The sequence below is a fragment of the Cynara cardunculus genome, unplaced genomic scaffold (genome assembly GCF_001531365.2).
Source record: "Cynara cardunculus var. scolymus isolate 2C unplaced genomic scaffold, CcrdV1 Un_Scaffold_815, whole genome shotgun sequence".
NCBI lineage: Eukaryota > Viridiplantae > Streptophyta > Magnoliopsida > Asterales > Asteraceae > Cynara > Cynara cardunculus.
Genome location: NW_020200623.1, coordinates 70,443 through 76,331, shown reverse-complemented (window position 1 = coordinate 76,331; position 5,889 = coordinate 70,443). Strand labels below are relative to the sequence as shown.

The 5,889-nt window shown below is 31.2% G+C and overlaps 1 non-coding gene across 1 annotated transcript; it reads left to right on the top strand.

The window, feature by feature from the left end:
* Nucleotides 1-1,487: 1,487 nt before the first annotated feature.
* LOC112501991 lies at nucleotides 1,488-1,591 on the top strand. Its single transcript, XR_003067598.1, has one exon. It is a non-coding gene; the product is annotated as a small nucleolar RNA R71 (small nucleolar RNA).
* The last annotated feature ends 4,298 nt before the right edge of the window (nucleotides 1,592-5,889 follow it).

Here is a 5,889-nt window from a genome sequence, read left to right as displayed (position 1 = left end):
AATTCCTTATTCTCTCTTTCAATCTTTAAAGTCATTTCAAATTATTTTCAAATTGATTAATCCCAAAATGATTTTTATACAGTTCAAAGCTTAGAAACAATCACCAAATTGCTCCTTGTCGGACACCAAAAGATAAGCCTTATTGGATAGAACTCTTATCTTCTAACAAGGTTAACGGACAACCCTTATTGGTCAAAACACCTTATCGATCACTACTTTATCGGACAGGCTTTATCGATCAAACCCTTGTCTTTCACAAACCTTTATCGGTCAAGCCCTTATCGATCAAACACTTTTATCGGACAAGTCATTAACTGGAATCAGTCTTTTATCGGTCAAAACACTTACCGATCAAAATCCTTTATCGCACAAATCACAACAAATCAGCCAACAAGGAATTCATAAAGAGATGAAAAAAGCCTTATCGCTTGATGAAGATGTTCATCAGGAGATGAAGAAAACTGTTAGTAAAAAATTCCAGAAAATGATCCAAATCACAAAAATTCACACCAAAATGAATAGAATTATAACATATCGATTCACAGTTGGCTCAAAAACAAGTTTTCAATATAAACTCATACCACAAACAGATCAAACAGTCCAAATTTGATAAAAATCACATGAACAGTTCAAAAAACTTTCAAGAACTTGAAATACCAAAAATCCAAAATTGATTCTAGAAATCAATTTAATTTTAAAATCAAATGATTCTACTTAGTTTCAATTGAAAATTCATATACAAATCAATCAAATTCACAACAAATTTCACACGAATTATCAAAAATTGATTAGAAACAGTAGCAAGAAAGAGTTTGATGAAGAACAGTCCAAAATTATCCAATTATGATCCAAAAACTGGTCTAATTACAATCCAATCTAATTTTCTAAGTTGTTGTATTCCGTGCTGATACCACTTGATAATCACATTTATGGATTAATCAATACACAATTCTTGATTCAATGATCAACATTCAAGAACAACTAAGAATGTAGAGAGAGTAGAGAATCTAGAGAGAGAAATCTTGAAATCGCCAATTGTATTCAAACCAATCAAAGTGTCAATCCGTATCTTGAAAGCGCCAATCCTTATCTCACTTCTACTAGCACAAATCCCACTACTAAAACTAACAAAGCACCTATATATAGAACAAGATAAGCACAAGGACATAAATCTTGGATACAACATATTTAGATACAAAACTTGGACCTAACAGGGCTAGTAGTCAGATTTTTAATTAGAGGTGCCATATTAGTGAGCTAAGTTGTTAATGTTGTGTAAGCATCTACCTCGTGTACCCCTGTTGTTTTTTTAGTATTAGTGCATGTGGGTCTGCCCAATATCCATTATTGTTAAAAATATTCTCAACTATGTTAAAACCTTTATTATACGTATTAGCTGTGAAAGCTCGCCTGCAGTAGCATCAAGTATTTGTCTCGCAACAGTATTTAAACCATTGTAAAATGTTTGTAGTTTTATGCAATATGAAATGCTATGGTGTGGGCATTTTCTCAGTAGCTCTTTGTGCCTTTCCCATGCATCAGGAACTACATCATCCATTTGTTTAAAAGTGTAAATTTCATTTATGGATTTAGCATTTCTTGTGGGTGAAAAATATATATTTTAAAATTTCTCGCCATTTGGTTCCATGTAGTCACAAAATCCGGTTTTAAAGAGTTATACCAAGCTTTGGCTCTATCCCATAGTGAAAATGGAAAAAAAATTAGTCGGTGCATTGTTTGTGACTCCACGGATTGTGAAGGAATCTATGATTTCCCTGTAAGATCTCAAATGACTGTGAGGATCTTTTGATGACAAACTAGCGTACTAGTCGTTAGTTTGTAACATCTGAAACATCACTAGCTTAAATTCAAAATGGTTGGTAGTCATAGTGGGTTTTACAATTTTCGTATGTAACTGGGACAAAACAGGAATCGTATAGTCCATGATGCCTCCATCTTTAGAGTTTGCAAGCCTAATGATATTTATTCCTCGTCCAAAGGTGGATTATAATTGTCTCGGTCATTTTCAAGATTTCTTCTGAAAATCCCTCTTCTCCCCTTCTATCTTCAGCCATTGTTGAAGAGGTTAAAGCAAATAAAGCTCTTTGCACTCTTCTTTATTATATGAAAGTGTTTTCAATTTCTGGGTCAAGTTAGAAAAATCTCTGTGGAACAATAGGATGCACCGATATTTTCAAAAAGGTGGTAGAAAATTCAGCTTTTACAAACTTTAATTTAGTTTGCCATCTTCGGGAGTGGTGAAATAGTTAACTCAGAGTTGCGGTGGGAACCCAATCGATTTGTCCTCTTTCGCCATGTTTGTCGCCCTACCCTAGATTTCAACTGTTTTCTTCGCTGCTTCTTTTTATTACAAAAGATTAAACAAAAGCGGTTGCTAATGCTTGTATGCCAAAAATTTGTTGTCGTGGTTAAAAAACCCTTGAAATTCAACATAAAAATAGACCTTAGCAAAGTATACACCTTGATCTAATGTCGTATTGTAACAAGTAATAATGGTACAAGTACCGAATATCATTCCCATAAAGATGGATTATAAAGTCTTTCAAAAAGTTCAGTCTCTAAAAATTGATTTCAGATGGTGAACTCGAATAAATATTTTGCTTGGTTGGTTAATTATCAACTACGAAAAATTTGTCTTAAAAAGAAGTAAAGGGTGTAAAGGTCTGTTAGGACTGCAACAAATGATCAATTGGATAAATACTATAGCATTTTTTGGGCAGTCCAATAGTACTATTAATTAGCATGATTGTCCTGCCATAGATATCCAACTATCAGTTCAGACGGTCTTCCAAGAATACACACAGGTCGGTGTACATACGACATCATTTATGTTAGACATCGTGAATCCTAGTACAACATTGTGTTACCATCCTACACCGTATAAGTATAACATTTGTTAGGTACTAAAACTATTTTTAGTCTTCTTATATTATCTTGGGTTATCGTATTTATCTTTACTCTAAAAGTTAATGCATTTTCCTATATGAAATAAGTTGTCAATTAATTTAATGTTAATTTCAATAAAATATTTTAAACCCAAAATGAGTAGTTAGATAAAAATGCCATATTAAAAACACATTTCCAATTTTAAATCGGTCTCGATCCTAATTTTTTCATTGCACCCCAAGATAAGACGATTAGTCCATCATTGTTTGGTTTCTTTTTAATAAGGAAACGTGTTGCGCAAGTTACGGATTTCTAGAATAAATACTAAAATTAAATTGCACGGAAATGTAAATGACGTAAAGTCAACTACGTAAACTAAAGTGCGACAAAATAAATGAATATAAAGTAAATGCAGGAACTGTAAATATAAAGTGGTAAATTGAAATAAATAAATGAATGCATAAAGTTTCGTAACAATTCGTAAATATTTGCATGGCTTAAAAATAACGTTTTCGGCCTTTGAGATAATAACCCACGTACTACAATGGACTTTTAATCCACGTATTGTCACGTTCTAAGGTGTTCTCTAAAAGTAAAACCGAAAATTAAGTTTACAACAATTAGCAAATAAAAGAAATGAACTAAAATTTATCCATACAATTAATAGTACTTGAAAGTTAAAGTTCAAGGACAAAACATAAAAGACAAAATTACTTGAAACTAGAATTAAGAATGGATGGATGGATGGATGGATGGATGGATGTGGGCTTTAGAGAGAGAAAGGAGAAAAATGTTTTAAGTTACAAATTAGAATTGTTATTAATTAGATCTTTAACAAAAATGACTTAGGGGCTGTTTACCAAACATTTACTTGGTAAGTGCTTACCAGTAAAATTTAACTCTATTATTTACTAACCGGGTAAGATTTTAATCTACCAAAACGATATCGTATGCGACAATTTACCCGGTAAGCACTTACCGTGGTAAGAGTTGGCGCTCTCACTTACCGGGTAAGACACTTGGTCCTTGTCTCGTTCTTACCGAGTAAGATTTTTTGTCTTTACCATATTCATGCAGTGAGGTAATGTTACTTGGTAACCGCTTACCCAGGTAAGCATTTGGTAAACGGTCCCTTAAACTTCCTTAAATAGCATTGAAGGAATACAAATACTTGGGGCCACGTTTGAACAAAAAAAAGCCTAGGGTAGTCCAATAGCTCAAAAATAGGTCTAATATTTGGCCCAAGCTTGGCCCAAAATTCAGCTTCAAACCCACTATCAAAAATCTTACAACATTATGTAGCATTGCTTCAACTTCAACATAGTCCTGTAAAAATTTAACCGATTTAGCATAAATGAGATTTTTTACCAATTTAGTATATGAAATGCAGGGAATTCATACATCTTATATAAACTCCATAAATACATAAATGTAAAAGAAAAGAATGAAAAGACTTAAATTGGGAAATAAAATAAACCTAAAAGAGTGTAAAATTAGTGCAAATATAGTTAATAAATTAACACCTGTCGATACGGTTCACACTTAACCAATAAATCTAACCAATGATGGCCGGGTTAATGTAATCACCATACCTAACTGTCACTCAAGTGAAAATGCTACAAACATCGGTTCTTTTAATTATTATTCACTAGTGTTTGACACCATGCGTTGCATGGTGACAATAATCCTTTTTAAAATTATTGAAGTTAGCTAAATGAGTCGATGATCACATTTATATATTAAACTAATAATAATCAATATTACCTTTGATATATGAATCCACCTTATCATTATTGGTTGTTCTTTTAATATATATATTTATATATAGACTATTTAAATTACAAAAATGAAATCTTTTAACGATTAATGCGGTTGAAAATATTTTAAAATAAATAGAATTTGAAAAAAAAAAGTTTCAACAATTGTATGTTGAAAACATTTTAATGTAAAATATCAATGAGAAAATAAAAAAAGATGAATATGAAAAATGGTTTTTCATTAAACTTGGTTTCTCAAGATTCCATGAGGAATAGTTGTTGTCAACCAAACTCTAAAACAATTGCTAAAAACATATTGTTGGTTCTATTGGGAAAAAAAACTTAAAAAAGATGTAGAAGACATTAGTTAAAGAAAACCTCTAAAATCCTAACAAAATTAAGAAGAATTGCATATTCGGATTAATCGTCTCGAAATAAACCTGAAAAAAAAATATAACCATTTAAAAAGGGCATGTTGAAGTTTGGTGATGCTACATGAAAAATTGTAACAAAAAAACTTCAAAAATCTCAATAAAAGTCAAAAGGAATGCATACACACATTAGTTTTCTCAAAATATACTTGAAAAAGATAACCATTACAAAAATATGTTGAAATTTGTTGAGGSTACATCATGGTTTGTAATACTTCCAAGATTCTATCATCAGACGATTAATCGAACCATTGTTGCCATGAAAACTCTAAAAGTGTTGTCAAGAACAAACTCTCTGTTTCATTGAGAAAACTTATAAAAATCATAGAAGAGAAAAGTACAAAAAACAAAATTCTAAAATCCCAACAAAAATAAAAAGGAACGCATACCTGAATTGGTCTTCTCGAAATAAACTTGAAAATAGATTTATTGAAAAATAACAATTTATGAAATGAAAAACAAATCAAGTGATGGAGATGGAGAAAAGTGAAATGAAAAACAAATCAAGTGATGGAGATGGAGAAAAGTGAAATGAAAAACAAATCAAGTGATGGAGATGGAGAAAAGAGATTGAATGATGAACAATTTATGAAGAAGAGTTAGGGAAAATGAAAAGATTGTGTTAAATGCAAACATAAATGAATAATCAATGTTTATAGAAATTAGAATGTGAAATTAAAAAAAAAGATTAAAGGAAGATAAAAGGAAAAAAAAGATAAATAAGTTTCCAACCTTTAGGAGAAGCCAAGTCATCAACCTTGGTTTCTCCTTTAATATATATAGATTAAGACTTC